The following is an 18,129-nucleotide window of genomic DNA, read 5'->3' as shown; positions in this document are numbered from 1 at the left end:
CCGTTTCTTAATATCATAAACCGTTTAGGAGATATGAATCTCGAAGTGGAAGTCTGCACTTTTCAACGTGCTCATGCTTATCCGTCATCTATCTATATATATAAAAGCAAGTCGGGCTGGAGCGATGTATATATAAATATTTAAAAATGAAAAAAGACGTGAATTAATGAGGCACTTCCAGAAATCTCAGAAATTTGAAACTTGGTACGAGGGAAACTGATGACCCCAGGATCCCTAGAAAAATCGGAAATTCTCAAAATTCCCTGAAGGGGGCACGCTGGGGGGGCTCAAATTTTGGGCTCAGTATAAGAACACAGTCGTATAGTATATCCAAAACGATAACCTATAGGTTTCGTGGGCTTAAAAATTTTCGGGAATCTCCTCATTTTTATCCCCCATCCCCCCAAATCAAGATGGCGGCACAACCTGCGAGACGAGGTAGACAATTGAAATTTGGTGAAATTATAGCTTTTGGTCTCTAACCGACGGGAAAATTCCAAGATGTTCAATTTTTTCACTTTTTACCCCCTAGGATATCGAAATATGGAGGCAATTTTAATGACTGTGCAGACATTCCTTTTGAGCTATTTTTTGGCTAAACGGTAAGTCGTATCACAAAACGGATGGCACAATGTCTCTTCAATTCGGAGTGATCTACAACTTTGGTCCTGTGACATTTTGTCGTATCTCTCTCCCTTATACGTTAAATTTGGCCGTATTTCTGGATTGTTCGTAAATTTGGTGATTTTTACAAGTATATTTTATTGTTTGACACACTTATAAGAATGATAGGATCATCACGTTGTGTGCGCACATTGGCACGATTAAGGGACATATGTGTACCAAATTTCATGATTCTAGCTTATACATAAGTAGGCAAAATGTAATGTAAAATGTTAAAAATGCACCCAAATTTCACCCTATTCAAAATTTGAACTCAATTTACCCCCTTAATATGGGAGATACGAGGAAGTGGTTTAGATACAAACATGTAGAGCGATAAATGAGGCGTCTGATGGCGCAAACCGTTTCTTAATATCATAAACCGTTTAGGAGATATGAATCTCGAAGTGGAAGTCTGCACTTTTCAACGTGCTCATGCTTATCCGTCATCTATATATATAAAAGCAAGTCGGGCTGGAGCGATGTATATATAAATATTTAAAAATGAAAAAAGACGTGAATTAATGAGGCACTTCCAGAAATCTCAGAAATTTGAAACTTCGTACGAGGGAAACTGATGACCCCAGGATCCCTAGAAAAATCGGAAATTCTCAAAATTCCCTGAAGGGGGCACGCTGGGGAGGCTCAAATTTTGGGCTCAGTATAAGAACACAGTCGTATAGTATATCCAAAACGATAACCTATAGGTTTCGTGGGTATATAAAAGCAAGTCGGGCTGGAGCGATGTATATATAAATATTTAAAAATGAAAAAAGTCGTGAATTAATGAGGCACTTCCAGAAATCTCAGAAATTTGAAACTTGGTACGAGGGAAACTGATGACCCCAGGATCCCTAGAAAAATCGGAAATTCTCAAAATTCCCTGAAGGGGGCACGCTGGGGGGGCTCAAATTTTGGGCTCAGTATAAGAACACAGTCGTATAGTATATCCAAAACGATAACCTATAGGTTTCGTGGGCTTAAAAATTTTCGGGAATTTCCTCATTTTTATCCCCCATCCCCCCAAATCAAGATGGCGGCACAACCTGCGAGACGAGGTAGACAATTGAAATTTGGTGAAATTATAGCTTTTGGTCTCTAACCGACGGGAAAATTCCAAGATGTTCAATTTTTTCACTTTTTACCCCCTAGGATATCGAAATATGGAGGCAATTTTAATGACTGTGCAGACATTCCTTTTGAGCTATTTTTTGGCTAAACGGTAAGTCGTATCACAAAACGGATGGCACAATGTCTCTTCAATTCGGAGTGATCTACAACTTTGGTCCTGTGACATTTTGTCGTATCTCTCTCCCTTATACGTTAAATTTGGCCGTATTTCTGGATTGTTCGTAAATTTGGTGATTTTTACAAGTATATTTTATTGTTTGACACACTTATAAGAATGATAGGATCATCACGTTGTGTGCGCACATTGGCACGATTAAGGGACATATGTGTACCAAATTTCATGATTCTAGCTTATACATAAGTAGGCAAAATGTAATGTAAAATGTTAAAAATGCACCCAAATTTCACCCTATTCAAAATTTGAACTCAATTTACCCCCTTAATATGGGAGATACGAGGAAGTGGTTTAGATACAAACATGTAGAGCGATAAATGAGGCGTCTGATGGCGCAAACCGTTTCTTAATATCATAAACCGTTTAGGAGATATGAATCTCGAAGTGGAAGTCTGCACTTTTCAACGTGCTCATGCTTATCCGTCATCTATATATATAAAAGCAAGTCGGGCTGGAGCGATGTATATATAAATATTTAAAAATGAAAAAAGACGTGAATTAATGAGGCACTTCCAGAAATCTCAGAAATTTGAAACTTGGTACGAGGGAAACTGATGACCCCAGGATCCCTAGAAAAATCGGAAATTCTCAAAATAACCTGAAGGGGGCACGCTGGGGAGGCTCAAATTTTGGGCTCAGTATAAGAACACAGTCGTATAGTATATCCAAAACGATAACCTATAGGTTTCGTGGGTATATAAAAGCAAGTCGGGCTGGAGCGATGTATATATAAATATTTAAAAATGAAAAAAGACGTGAATTAATGAGGCACTTCCAGAAATCTCAGAAATTTGAAACTTGGTACAAGGAAACTGATGACCCCAGGATCCCTAGAAAAATCGGAAATTCTCAAAATTCCCTGAAGGGGGCACGCTGGGGGGGCTCAAATTTTGGGCTCAGTATAAGAACACAGTCGTATAGTATATCCAAAACGATAACCTATAGGTTTCGTGGGCTTAAAAATTTTCGGGAATCTCCTCATTTTTATCCCCCATCCCCCCAAATCAAGATGGCGGCACAACCTGCGAGACGAGGTAGACAATTGAAATTTGGTGAAATTATAGCTTTTGGTCTCTAACCGACGGGAAAATTCCAAGATGTTCAATTTTTTCACTTTTTACCCCCTAGGATATCGAAATATGGAGGCAATTTTAATGACTGTGCAGACATTCCTTTTGAGCTATTTTTTGGCTAAACGGTAAGTCGTATCACAAAACGGATGGCACAATGTCTCTTCAATTCGGAGTGATCTACAACTTTGGTCCTGTGACATTTTGTCGTATCTCTCTCCCTTATACGTTAAATTTGGCCGTATTTCTGGATTGTTCGTAAATTTGGTGATTTTTACAAGTATATTTTATTGTTTGACACACTTATAAGAATGATAGGATCATCACGTTGTGTGCGCACATTGGCACGATTAAGGGACATATGTGTACCAAATTTCATGATTCTAGCTTATACATAAGTAGGCAAAATGTAATGTAAAATGTTAAAAATGCACCCAAATTTCACCCTATTCAAAATTTGAACTCAATTTACCCCCTTAATATGGGAGATACGAGGAAGTGGTTTAGATACAAACATGTAGAGCGATAAATGAGGCGTCTGATGGCGCAAACCGTTTCTTAATATCATAAACCGTTTAGGAGATATGAATCTCGAAGTGGAAGTCTGCACTTTTCAACGTGCTCATGCTTATCCGTCATCTATATATATAAAAGCAAGTCGGGCTGGAGCGATGTATATATAAATATTTAAAAATGAAAAAAGACGTGAATTAATGAGGCACTTCCAGAAATCTCAGAAATTTGAAACTTGGTACGAGGGAAACTGATGACCCCAGGATCCCTAGAAAAATCGGAAATTCTCAAAATTCCCTGAAGGGGGCACGCTGGGGAGGCTCAAATTTTGGGCTCAGTATAAGAACACAGTCGTATAGTATATCCAAAACGATAACCTATAGGTTTCGTGGGTATATAAAAGCAAGTCGGGCTGGAGCGATGTATATATAAATATTTAAAAATGAAAAAAGTCGTGAATTAATGAGGCACTTCCAGAAATCTCAGAAATTTGAAACTTGGTACGAGGGAAACTGATGACCCCAGGATCCCTAGAAAAATCGGAAATTCTCAAAATTCCCTGAAGGGGGCACGCTGGGGGGGCTCAAATTTTGGGCTCAGTATAAGAACACAGTCGTATAGTATATCCAAAACGATAACCTATAGGTTTCGTGGGCTTAAAAATTTTCGGGAATTTCCTCATTTTTATCCCCCATCCCCCCAAATCAAGATGGCGGCACAACCTGCGAGACGAGGTAGACAATTGAAATTTGGTGAAATTATAGCTTTTGGTCTCTAACCGACGGGAAAATTCCAAGATGTTCAATTTTTTCACTTTTTACCCCCTAGGATATCGAAAAATGGAGGCAATTTTAATGACTGTGCAGACATTCCTTTTGAGCTATTTTTTGGCTAAACGGTAAGTCGTATCACAAAACGGATGGCACAATGTCTCTTCAATTCGGAGTGATCTACAACTTTGGTCCTGTGACATTTTGTCGTATCTCTCTCCCTTATACGTTAAATTTGGCCGTATTTCTGGATTGTTCGTAAATTTGGTGATTTTTACAAGTATATTTTATTGTTTGACACACTTATAAGAATGATAGGATCATCACGTTGTGTGCGCACATTGGCACGATTAAGGGACATATGTGTACCAAATTTCATGATTCTAGCTTATACATAAGTAGGCAAAATGTAATGTAAAATGTTAAAAATGCACCCAAATTTCACCCTATTCAAAATTTGAACTCAATTTACCCCCTTAATATGGGAGATACGAGGAAGTGGTTTAGATACAAACATGTAGAGCGATAAATGAGGCGTCTGATGGCGCAAACCGTTTCTTAATATCATAAACCGTTTAGGAGATATGAATCTCGAAGTGGAAGTCTGCACTTTTCAACGTGCTCATGCTTATCCGTCATCTATATATATAAAAGCAAGTCGGGCTGGAGCGATGTATATATAAATATTTAAAAATGAAAAAAGACGTGAATTAATGAGGCACTTCCAGAAATCTCAGAAATTTGAAACTTGGTACGAGGGAAACTGATGACCCCAGGATCCCTAGAAAAATCGGAAATTCTCAAAATTCCCTGAAGGGGGCACGCTGGGGGGGCTCAAATTTTGGGCTCAGTATAAGAACACAGTCGTATAGTATATCCAAAACGATAACCTATAGGTTTCGTGGGCTTAAAAATTTTCGGGAATTTCCTCATTTTTATCCCCCATCCCCCCAAATCAAGATGGCGGCACAACCTGCGAGACGAGGTAGACAATTGAAATTTGGTGAAATTATAGCTTTTGGTCTCTAACCGACGGGAAAATTCCAAGATGTTCAATTTTTTCACTTTTTACCCCCTAGGATATCGAAATATGGAGGCAATTTTAATGACTGTGCAGACATTCCTTTTGAGCTATTTTTTGGCTAAACGGTAAGTCGTATCACAAAACGGATGGCACAATGTCTCTTCAATTCGGAGTGATCTACAACTTTGGTCCTGTGACATTTTGTCGTATCTCTCTCCCTTATACGTTAAATTTGGCCGTATTTCTGGATTGTTCGTAAATTTGGTGATTTTTACAAGTATATTTTATTGTTTGACACACTTATAAGAATGATAGGATCATCACGTTGTGTGCGCACATTGGCACGATTAAGGGACATATGTGTACCAAATTTCATGATTCTAGCTTATACATAAGTAGGCAAAATGTAATGTAAAATGTTAAAAATGCACCCAAATTTCACCCTATTCAAAATTTGAACTCAATTTACCCCCTTAATATGGGAGATACGAGGAAGTGGTTTAGATACAAACATGTAGAGCGATAAATGAGGCGTCTGATGGCGCAAACCGTTTCTTAATATCATAAACCGTTTAGGAGATATGAATCTCGAAGTGGAAGTCTGCACTTTTCAACGTGCTCATGCTTATCCGTCATCTATATCTATATATATAAAAGCAAGTCGGGCTGGAGCGATGTATATATAAATATTTAAAAATGAAAAAAGACGTGAATTAATGAGGCACTTCCAGAAATCTCAGAAATTTGAAACTTGGTACGAGGGAAACTGATGACCCCAGGATCCCTAGAAAAATCGGAAATTCTCAAAATTCCCTGAAGGGGGCACGCTGGGGGGGCTCAAATTTTGGGCTCAGTATAAGAACACAGTCGTATAGTATATCCAAAACGATAACCTATAGGTTTCGTGGGCTTAAAAATTTTCGGGAATCTCCTCATTTTTATCCCCCATCCCCCCAAATCAAGATGGCGGCACAACCTGCGAGACGAGGTAGACAATTGAAATTTGGTGAAATTATAGCTTTTGGTCTCTAACCGACGGGAAAATTCCAAGATGTTCAATTTTTTCACTTTTTACCCCCTAGGATATCGAAATATGGAGGCAATTTTAATGACTGTGCAGACATTCCTTTTGAGCTATTTTTTGGCTAAACGGTAAGTCGTATCACAAAACGGATGGCACAATGTCTCTTCAATTCGGAGTGATCTACAACTTTGGTCCTGTGACATTTTGTCGTATCTCTCTCCCTTATACGTTAAATTTGGCCGTATTTCTGGATTGTTCGTAAATTTGGTGATTTTTACAAGTATATTTTATTGTTTGACACACTTATAAGAATGATAGGATCATCACGTTGTGTGCGCACATTGGCACGATTAAGAGACATATGTGTACCAAATTTCATGATTCTAGCTTATACATAAGTAGGCAAAATGTAATGTAAAATGTTAAAAATGCACCCAAATTTCACCCTATTCAAAATTTGAACTCAATTTACCCCCTTAATATGGGAGATACGAGGAAGTGGTTTAGATACAAACATGTAGAGCGATAAATGAGGCGTCTGATGGCGCAAACCGTTTCTTAATATCATAAACCGTTTAGGAGATATGAATCTCGAAGTGGAAGTCTGCACTTTTCAACGTGCTCATGCTTATCCGTCATCTATATATATAAAAGCAAGTCGGGCTGGAGCGATGTATATATAAATATTTAAAAATGAAAAAAGACGTGAATTAATGAGGCACTTCCAGAAATCTCAGAAATTTGAAACTTGGTACGAGGGAAACTGATGACCCCAGGATCCCTAGAAAAATCGGAAATTCTCAAAATTCCCTGAAGGGGGCACGCTGGGGGGGCTCAAATTTTGGGCTCAGTATAAGAACACAGTCGTATAGTATATCCAAAACGATAACCTATAGGTTTCGTGGGTATATAAAAGCAAGTCGGGCTGGAGCGATGTATATATAAATATTTAAAAATGAAAAAAGTCGTGAATTAATGAGGCACTTCCAGAAATCTCAGAAATTTGAAACTTGGTACGAGGGAAACTGATGACCCCAGGATCCCTAGAAAAATCGGAAATTCTCAAAATTCCCTGAAGGGGGCACGCTGGGGGGGCTCAAATTTTGGGCTCAGTATAAGAACACAGTCGTATAGTATATCCAAAACGATAACCTATAGGTTTCGTGGGCTTAAAAATTTTCGGGAATCTCCTCATTTTTATCCCCCATCCCCCCAAATCAAGATGGCGGCACAACCTGCGAGACGAGGTAGACAATTGAAATTTGGTGAAATTATAGCTTTTGGTCTCTAACCGACGGGAAAATTCCAAGATGTTCAATTTTTTCACTTTTTACCCCCTAGGATATCGAAATATGGAGGCAATTTTAATGACTGTGCAGACATTCCTTTTGAGCTATTTTTTGGCTAAACGGTAAGTCGTATCACAAAACGGATGGCACAATGTCTCTTCAATTCGGAGTGATCTACAACTTTGGTCCTGTGACATTTTGTCGTATCTCTCTCCCTTATACGTTAAATTTGGCCGTATTTCAGGATTGTTCGTAAATTTGGTGATTTTTACAAGTATATTTTATTGTTTGACACACTTATAAGAATGATAGGATCATCACGTTGTGTGCGCACATTGGCACGATTAAGGGACATATGTGTACCAAATTTCATGATTCTAGCTTATACATAAGTAGGCAAAATGTAATGTAAAATGTTAAAAATGCACCCAAATTTCACCCTATTCAAAATTTGAACTCAATTTACCCCCTTAATATGGGAGATACGAGGAAGTGGTTTAGATACAAACATGTAGAGCGATAAATGAGGCGTCTGATGGCGCAAACCGTTTCTTAATATCATAAACCGTTTAGGAGATATGAATCTCGAAGTGGAAGTCTGCACTTTTCAACGTGCTCATGCTTATCCGTCATCTATATATATAAAAGCAAGTCGGGCTGGAGCGATGTATATATAAATATTTAAAAATGAAAAAAGACGTGAATTAATGAGGCACTTCCAGAAATCTCAGAAATTTGAAACTTGGTACGAGGGAAACTGATGACCCCAGGATCCCTAGAAAAATCGGAAATTCTCAAAATTCCCTGAAGGGGGCACGCTGGGGAGGCTCAAATTTTGGGCTCAGTATAAGAACACAGTCGTATAGTATATCCAAAACGATAACCTATAGGTTTCGTGGGTATATAAAAGCAAGTCGGGCTGGAGCGATGTATATATAAATATTTAAAAATGAAAAAAGTCGTGAATTAATGAGGCACTTCCAGAAATCTCAGAAATTTGAAACTTGGTACGAGGGAAACTGATGACCCCAGGATCCCTAGAAAAATCGGAAATTCTCAAAATTCCCTGAAGGGGGCACGCTGGGGGGGCTCAAATTTTGGGCTCAGTATAAGAACACAGTCGTATAGTATATCCAAAACGATAACCTATAGGTTTCGTGGGCTTAAAAATTTTCGGGAATTTCCTCATTTTTATCCCCCATCCCCCCAAATCAAGATGGCGGCACAACCTGCGAGACGAGGTAGACAATTGAAATTTGGTGAAATTATAGCTTTTGGTCTCTAACCGACGGGAAAATTCCAAGATGTTCAATTTTTTCACTTTTTACCCCCTAGGATATCGAAAAATGGAGGCAATTTTAATGACTGTGCAGACATTCCTTTTGAGCTATTTTTTGGCTAAACGGTAAGTCGTATCACAAAACGGATGGCACAATGTCTCTTCAATTCGGAGTGATCTACAACTTTGGTCCTGTGACATTTTGTCGTATCTCTCTCCCTTATACGTTAAATTTGGCCGTATTTCTGGATTGTTCGTAAATTTGGTGATTTTTACAAGTATATTTTATTGTTTGACACACTTATAAGAATGATAGGATCATCACGTTGTGTGCGCACATTGGCACGATTAAGGGACATATGTGTACCAAATTTCATGATTCTAGCTTATACATAAGTAGGCAAAATGTAATGTAAAATGTTAAAAATGCACCCAAATTTCACCCTATTCAAAATTTGAACTCAATTTACCCCCTTAATATGGGAGATACGAGGAAGTGGTTTAGATACAAACATGTAGAGCGATAAATGAGGCGTCTGATGGCGCAAACCGTTTCTTAATATCATAAACCGTTTAGGAGATATGAATCTCGAAGTGGAAGTCTGCACTTTTCAACGTGCTCATGCTTATCCGTCATCTATATATATAAAAGCAAGTCGGGCTGGAGCGATGTATATATAAATATTTAAAAATGAAAAAAGACGTGAATTAATGAGGCACTTCCAGAAATCTCAGAAATTTGAAACTTGGTACGAGGGAAACTGATGACCCCAGGATCCCTAGAAAAATCGGAAATTCTCAAAATTCCCTGAAGGGGGCACGCTGGGGGGGCTCAAATTTTGGGCTCAGTATAAGAACACAGTCGTATAGTATATCCAAAACGATAACCTATAGGTTTCGTGGGCTTAAAAATTTTCGGGAATTTCCTCATTTTTATCCCCCATCCCCCCAAATCAAGATGGCGGCACAACCTGCGAGACGAGGTAGACAATTGAAATTTGGTGAAATTATAGCTTTTGGTCTCTAACCGACGGGAAAATTCCAAGATGTTCAATTTTTTCACTTTTTACCCCCTAGGATATCGAAATATGGAGGCAATTTTAATGACTGTGCAGACATTCCTTTTGAGCTATTTTTTGGCTAAACGGTAAGTCGTATCACAAAACGGATGGCACAATGTCTCTTCAATTCGGAGTGATCTACAACTTTGGTCCTGTGACATTTTGTCGTATCTCTCTCCCTTATACGTTAAATTTGGCCGTATTTCTGGATTGTTCGTAAATTTGGTGATTTTTACAAGTATATTTTATTGTTTGACACACTTATAAGAATGATAGGATCATCACGTTGTGTGCGCACATTGGCACGATTAAGGGACATATGTGTACCAAATTTCATGATTCTAGCTTATACATAAGTAGGCAAAATGTAATGTAAAATGTTAAAAATGCACCCAAATTTCACCCTATTCAAAATTTGAACTCAATTTACCCCCTTAATATGGGAGATACGAGGAAGTGGTTTAGATACAAACATGTAGAGCGATAAATGAGGCGTCTGATGGCGCAAACCGTTTCTTAATATCATAAACCGTTTAGGAGATATGAATCTCGAAGTGGAAGTCTGCACTTTTCAACGTGCTCATGCTTATCCGTCATCTATATCTATATATATAAAAGCAAGTCGGGCTGGAGCGATGTATATATAAATATTTAAAAATGAAAAAAGACGTGAATTAATGAGGCACTTCCAGAAATCTCAGAAATTTGAAACTTGGTACGAGGGAAACTGATGACCCCAGGATCCCTAGAAAAATCGGAAATTCTCAAAATTCCCTGAAGGGGGCACGCTGGGGGGGCTCAAATTTTGGGCTCAGTATAAGAACACAGTCGTATAGTATATCCAAAACGATAACCTATAGGTTTCGTGGGCTTAAAAATTTTCGGGAATCTCCTCATTTTTATCCCCCATCCCCCCAAATCAAGATGGCGGCACAACCTGCGAGACGAGGTAGACAATTGAAATTTGGTGAAATTATAGCTTTTGGTCTCTAACCGACGGGAAAATTCCAAGATGTTCAATTTTTTCACTTTTTACCCCCTAGGATATCGAAATATGGAGGCAATTTTAATGACTGTGCAGACATTCCTTTTGAGCTATTTTTTGGCTAAACGGTAAGTCGTATCACAAAACGGATGGCACAATGTCTCTTCAATTCGGAGTGATCTACAACTTTGGTCCTGTGACATTTTGTCGTATCTCTCTCCCTTATACGTTAAATTTGGCCGTATTTCTGGATTGTTCGTAAATTTGGTGATTTTTACAAGTATATTTTATTGTTTGACACACTTATAAGAATGATAGGATCATCACGTTGTGTGCGCACATTGGCACGATTAAGAGACATATGTGTACCAAATTTCATGATTCTAGCTTATACATAAGTAGGCAAAATGTAATGTAAAATGTTAAAAATGCACCCAAATTTCACCCTATTCAAAATTTGAACTCAATTTACCCCCTTAATATGGGAGATACGAGGAAGTGGTTTAGATACAAACATGTAGAGCGATAAATGAGGCGTCTGATGGCGCAAACCGTTTCTTAATATCATAAACCGTTTAGGAGATATGAATCTCGAAGTGGAAGTCTGCACTTTTCAACGTGCTCATGCTTATCCGTCATCTATATATATAAAAGCAAGTCGGGCTGGAGCGATGTATATATAAATATTTAAAAATGAAAAAAGACGTGAATTAATGAGGCACTTCCAGAAATCTCAGAAATTTGAAACTTGGTACGAGGGAAACTGATGACCCCAGGATCCCTAGAAAAATCGGAAATTCTCAAAATTCCCTGAAGGGGGCACGCTGGGGGGGCTCAAATTTTGGGCTCAGTATAAGAACACAGTCGTATAGTATATCCAAAACGATAACCTATAGGTTTCGTGGGTATATAAAAGCAAGTCGGGCTGGAGCGATGTATATATAAATATTTAAAAATGAAAAAAGTCGTGAATTAATGAGGCACTTCCAGAAATCTCAGAAATTTGAAACTTGGTACGAGGGAAACTGATGACCCCAGGATCCCTAGAAAAATCGGAAATTCTCAAAATTCCCTGAAGGGGGCACGCTGGGGGGGCTCAAATTTTGGGCTCAGTATAAGAACACAGTCGTATAGTATATCCAAAACGATAACCTATAGGTTTCGTGGGCTTAAAAATTTTCGGGAATTTCCTCATTTTTATCCCCCATCCCCCCAAATCAAGATGGCGGCACAACCTGCGAGACGAGGTAGACAATTGAAATTTGGTGAAATTATAGCTTTTGGTCTCTAACCGACGGGAAAATTCCAAGATGTTCAATTTTTTCACTTTTTACCCCCTAGGATATCGAAATATGGAGGCAATTTTAATGACTGTGCAGACATTCCTTTTGAGCTATTTTTTGGCTAAACGGTAAGTCGTATCACAAAACGGATGGCACAATGTCTCTTCAATTCGGAGTGATCTACAACTTTGGTCCTGTGACATTTTGTCGTATCTCTCTCCCTTATACGTTAAATTTGGCCGTATTTCTGGATTGTTCGTAAATTTGGTGATTTTTACAAGTATATTTTATTGTTTGACACACTTATAAGAATGATAGGATCATCACGTTGTGTGCGCACATTGGCACGATTAAGGGACATATGTGTACCAAATTTCATGATTCTAGCTTATACATAAGTAGGCAAAATGTAATGTAAAATGTTAAAAATGCACCCAAATTTCACCCTATTCAAAATTTGAACTCAATTTACCCCCTTAATATGGGAGATACGAGGAAGTGGTTTAGATACAAACATGTAGAGCGATAAATGAGGCGTCTGATGGCGCAAACCGTTTCTTAATATCATAAACCGTTTAGGAGATATGAATCTCGAAGTGGAAGTCTGCACTTTTCAACGTGCTCATGCTTATCCGTCATCTATATATATAAAAGCAAGTCGGGCTGGAGCGATGTATATATAAATATTTAAAAATGAAAAAAGACGTGAATTAATGAGGCACTTCCAGAAATCTCAGAAATTTGAAACTTGGTACGAGGGAAACTGATGACCCCAGGATCCCTAGAAAAATCGGAAATTCTCAAAATAACCTGAAGGGGGCACGCTGGGGAGGCTCAAATTTTGGGCTCAGTATAAGAACACAGTCGTATAGTATATCCAAAACGATAACCTATAGGTTTCGTGGGTATATAAAAGCAAGTCGGGCTGGAGCGATGTATATATAAATATTTAAAAATGAAAAAAGACGTGAATTAATGAGGCACTTCCAGAAATCTCAGAAATTTGAAACTTGGTACAAGGAAACTGATGACCCCAGGATCCCTAGAAAAATCGGAAATTCTCAAAATTCCCTGAAGGGGGCACGCTGGGGGGGCTCAAATTTTGGGCTCAGTATAAGAACACAGTCGTATAGTATATCCAAAACGATAACCTATAGGTTTCGTGGGCTTAAAAATTTTCGGGAATCTCCTCATTTTTATCCCCCATCCCCCCAAATCAAGATGGCGGCACAACCTGCGAGACGAGGTAGACAATTGAAATTTGGTGAAATTATAGCTTTTGGTCTCTAACCGACGGGAAAATTCCAAGATGTTCAATTTTTTCACTTTTTACCCCCTAGGATATCGAAATATGGAGGCAATTTTAATGACTGTGCAGACATTCCTTTTGAGCTATTTTTTGGCTAAACGGTAAGTCGTATCACAAAACGGATGGCACAATGTCTCTTCAATTCGGAGTGATCTACAACTTTGGTCCTGTGACATTTTGTCGTATCTCTCTCCCTTATACGTTAAATTTGGCCGTATTTCTGGATTGTTCGTAAATTTGGTGATTTTTACAAGTATATTTTATTGTTTGACACACTTATAAGAATGATAGGATCATCACGTTGTGTGCGCACATTGGCACGATTAAGGGACATATGTGTACCAAATTTCATGATTCTAGCTTATACATAAGTAGGCAAAATGTAATGTAAAATGTTAAAAATGCACCCAAATTTCACCCTATTCAAAATTTGAACTCAATTTACCCCCTTAATATGGGAGATACGAGGAAGTGGTTTAGATACAAACATGTAGAGCGATAAATGAGGCGTCTGATGGCGCAAACCGTTTCTTAATATCATAAACCGTTTAGGAGATATGAATCTCGAAGTGGAAGTCTGCACTTTTCAACGTGCTCATGCTTATCCGTCATCTATATATATAAAAGCAAGTCGGGCTGGAGCGATGTATATATAAATATTTAAAAATGAAAAAAGACGTGAATTAATGAGGCACTTCCAGAAATCTCAGAAATTTGAAACTTGGTACGAGGGAAACTGATGACCCCAGGATCCCTAGAAAAATCGGAAATTCTCAAAATTCCCTGAAGGGGGCACGCTGGGGAGGCTCAAATTTTGGGCTCAGTATAAGAACACAGTCGTATAGTATATCCAAAACGATAACCTATAGGTTTCGTGGGTATATAAAAGCAAGTCGGGCTGGAGCGATGTATATATAAATATTTAAAAATGAAAAAAGTCGTGAATTAATGAGGCACTTCCAGAAATCTCAGAAATTTGAAACTTGGTACGAGGGAAACTGATGACCCCAGGATCCCTAGAAAAATCGGAAATTCTCAAAATTCCCTGAAGGGGGCACGCTGGGGGGGCTCAAATTTTGGGCTCAGTATAAGAACACAGTCGTATAGTATATCCAAAACGATAACCTATAGGTTTCGTGGGCTTAAAAATTTTCGGGAATTTCCTCATTTTTATCCCCCATCCCCCCAAATCAAGATGGCGGCACAACCTGCGAGACGAGGTAGACAATTGAAATTTGGTGAAATTATAGCTTTTGGTCTCTAACCGACGGGAAAATTCCAAGATGTTCAATTTTTTCACTTTTTACCCCCTAGGATATCGAAAAATGGAGGCAATTTTAATGACTGTGCAGACATTCCTTTTGAGCTATTTTTTGGCTAAACGGTAAGTCGTATCACAAAACGGATGGCACAATGTCTCTTCAATTCGGAGTGATCTACAACTTTGGTCCTGTGACATTTTGTCGTATCTCTCTCCCTTATACGTTAAATTTGGCCGTATTTCTGGATTGTTCGTAAATTTGGTGATTTTTACAAGTATATTTTATTGTTTGACACACTTATAAGAATGATAGGATCATCACGTTGTGTGCGCACATTGGCACGATTAAGGGACATATGTGTACCAAATTTCATGATTCTAGCTTATACATAAGTAGGCAAAATGTAATGTAAAATGTTAAAAATGCACCCAAATTTCACCCTATTCAAAATTTGAACTCAATTTACCCCCTTAATATGGGAGATACGAGGAAGTGGTTTAGATACAAACATGTAGAGCGATAAATGAGGCGTCTGATGGCGCAAACCGTTTCTTAATATCATAAACCGTTTAGGAGATATGAATCTCGAAGTGGAAGTCTGCACTTTTCAACGTGCTCATGCTTATCCGTCATCTATATATATAAAAGCAAGTCGGGCTGGAGCGATGTATATATAAATATTTAAAAATGAAAAAAGACGTGAATTAATGAGGCACTTCCAGAAATCTCAGAAATTTGAAACTTGGTACGAGGGAAACTGATGACCCCAGGATCCCTAGAAAAATCGGAAATTCTCAAAATTCCCTGAAGGGGGCACGCTGGGGGGGCTCAAATTTTGGGCTCAGTATAAGAACACAGTCGTATAGTATATCCAAAACGATAACCTATAGGTTTCGTGGGCTTAAAAATTTTCGGGAATTTCCTCATTTTTATCCCCCATCCCCCCAAATCAAGATGGCGGCACAACCTGCGAGACGAGGTAGACAATTGAAATTTGGTGAAATTATAGCTTTTGGTCTCTAACCGACGGGAAAATTCCAAGATGTTCAATTTTTTCACTTTTTACCCCCTAGGATATCGAAATATGGAGGCAATTTTAATGACTGTGCAGACATTCCTTTTGAGCTATTTTTTGGCTAAACGGTAAGTCGTATCACAAAACGGATGGCACAATGTCTCTTCAATTCGGAGTGATCTACAACTTTGGTCCTGTGACATTTTGTCGTATCTCTCTCCCTTATACGTTAAATTTGGCCGTATTTCTGGATTGTTCGTAAATTTGGTGATTTTTACAAGTATATTTTATTGTTTGACACACTTATAAGAATGATAGGATCATCACGTTGTGTGCGCACATTGGCACGATTAAGGGACATATGTGTACCAAATTTCATGATTCTAGCTTATACATAAGTAGGCAAAATGTAATGTAAAATGTTAAAAATGCACCCAAATTTCACCCTATTCAAAATTTGAACTCAATTTACCCCCTTAATATGGGAGATACGAGGAAGTGGTTTAGATACAAACATGTAGAGCGATAAATGAGGCGTCTGATGGCGCAAACCGTTTCTTAATATCATAAACCGTTTAGGAGATATGAATCTCGAAGTGGAAGTCTGCACTTTTCAACGTGCTCATGCTTATCCGTCATCTATATCTATATATATAAAAGCAAGTCGGGCTGGAGCGATGTATATATAAATATTTAAAAATGAAAAAAGACGTGAATTAATGAGGCACTTCCAGAAATCTCAGAAATTTGAAACTTGGTACGAGGGAAACTGATGACCCCAGGATCCCTAGAAAAATCGGAAATTCTCAAAATTCCCTGAAGGGGGCACGCTGGGGGGGCTCAAATTTTGGGCTCAGTATAAGAACACAGTCGTATAGTATATCCAAAACGATAACCTATAGGTTTCGTGGGCTTAAAAATTTTCGGGAATCTCCTCATTTTTATCCCCCATCCCCCCAAATCAAGATGGCGGCACAACCTGCGAGACGAGGTAGACAATTGAAATTTGGTGAAATTATAGCTTTTGGTCTCTAACCGACGGGAAAATTCCAAGATGTTCAATTTTTTCACTTTTTACCCCCTAGGATATCGAAATATGGAGGCAATTTTAATGACTGTGCAGACATTCCTTTTGAGCTATTTTTTGGCTAAACGGTAAGTCGTATCACAAAACGGATGGCACAATGTCTCTTCAATTCGGAGTGATCTACAACTTTGGTCCTGTGACATTTTGTCGTATCTCTCTCCCTTATACGTTAAATTTGGCCGTATTTCTGGATTGTTCGTAAATTTGGTGATTTTTACAAGTATATTTTATTGTTTGACACACTTATAAGAATGATAGGATCATCACGTTGTGTGCGCACATTGGCACGATTAAGAGACATATGTGTACCAAATTTCATGATTCTAGCTTATACATAAGTAGGCAAAATGTAATGTAAAATGTTAAAAATGCACCCAAATTTCACCCTATTCAAAATTTGAACTCAATTTACCCCCTTAATATGGGAGATACGAGGAAGTGGTTTAGATACAAACATGTAGAGCGATAAATGAGGCGTCTGATGGCGCAAACCGTTTCTTAATATCATAAACCGTTTAGGAGATATGAATCTCGAAGTGGAAGTCTGCACTTTTCAACGTGCTCATGCTTATCCGTCATCTATATATATAAAAGCAAGTCGGGCTGGAGCGATGTATATATAAATATTTAAAAATGAAAAAAGACGTGAATTAATGAGGCACTTCCAGAAATCTCAGAAATTTGAAACTTGGTACGAGGGAAACTGATGACCCCAGGATCCCTAGAAAAATCGGAAATTCTCAAAATTCCCTGAAGGGGGCACGCTGGGGAGGCTCAAATTTTGGGCTCAGTATAAGAACACAGTCGTATAGTATATCCAAAACGATAACCTATAGGTTTCGTGGGTATATAAAAGCAAGTCGGGCTGGAGCGATGTATATATAAATATTTAAAAATGAAAAAAGTCGTGAATTAATGAGGCACTTCCAGAAATCTCAGAAATTTGAAACTTGGTACGAGGGAAACTGATGACCCCAGGATCCCTAGAAAAATCGGAAATTCTCAAAATTCCCTGAAGGGGGCACGCTGGGGGGGCTCAAATTTTGGGCTCAGTATAAGAACACAGTCGTATAGTATATCCAAAACGATAACCTATAGGTTTCGTGGGCTTAAAAATTTTCGGGAATTTCCTCATTTTTATCCCCCATCCCCCCAAATCAAGATGGCGGCACAACCTGCGAGACGAGGT

This window comes from Anabrus simplex, chromosome 7, assembly GCF_040414725.1.
Source record: "Anabrus simplex isolate iqAnaSimp1 chromosome 7, ASM4041472v1, whole genome shotgun sequence".
Lineage (NCBI taxonomy): Eukaryota > Metazoa > Arthropoda > Insecta > Orthoptera > Tettigoniidae > Anabrus > Anabrus simplex.
Note: the sequence above shows the minus strand (reverse complement) of the source record.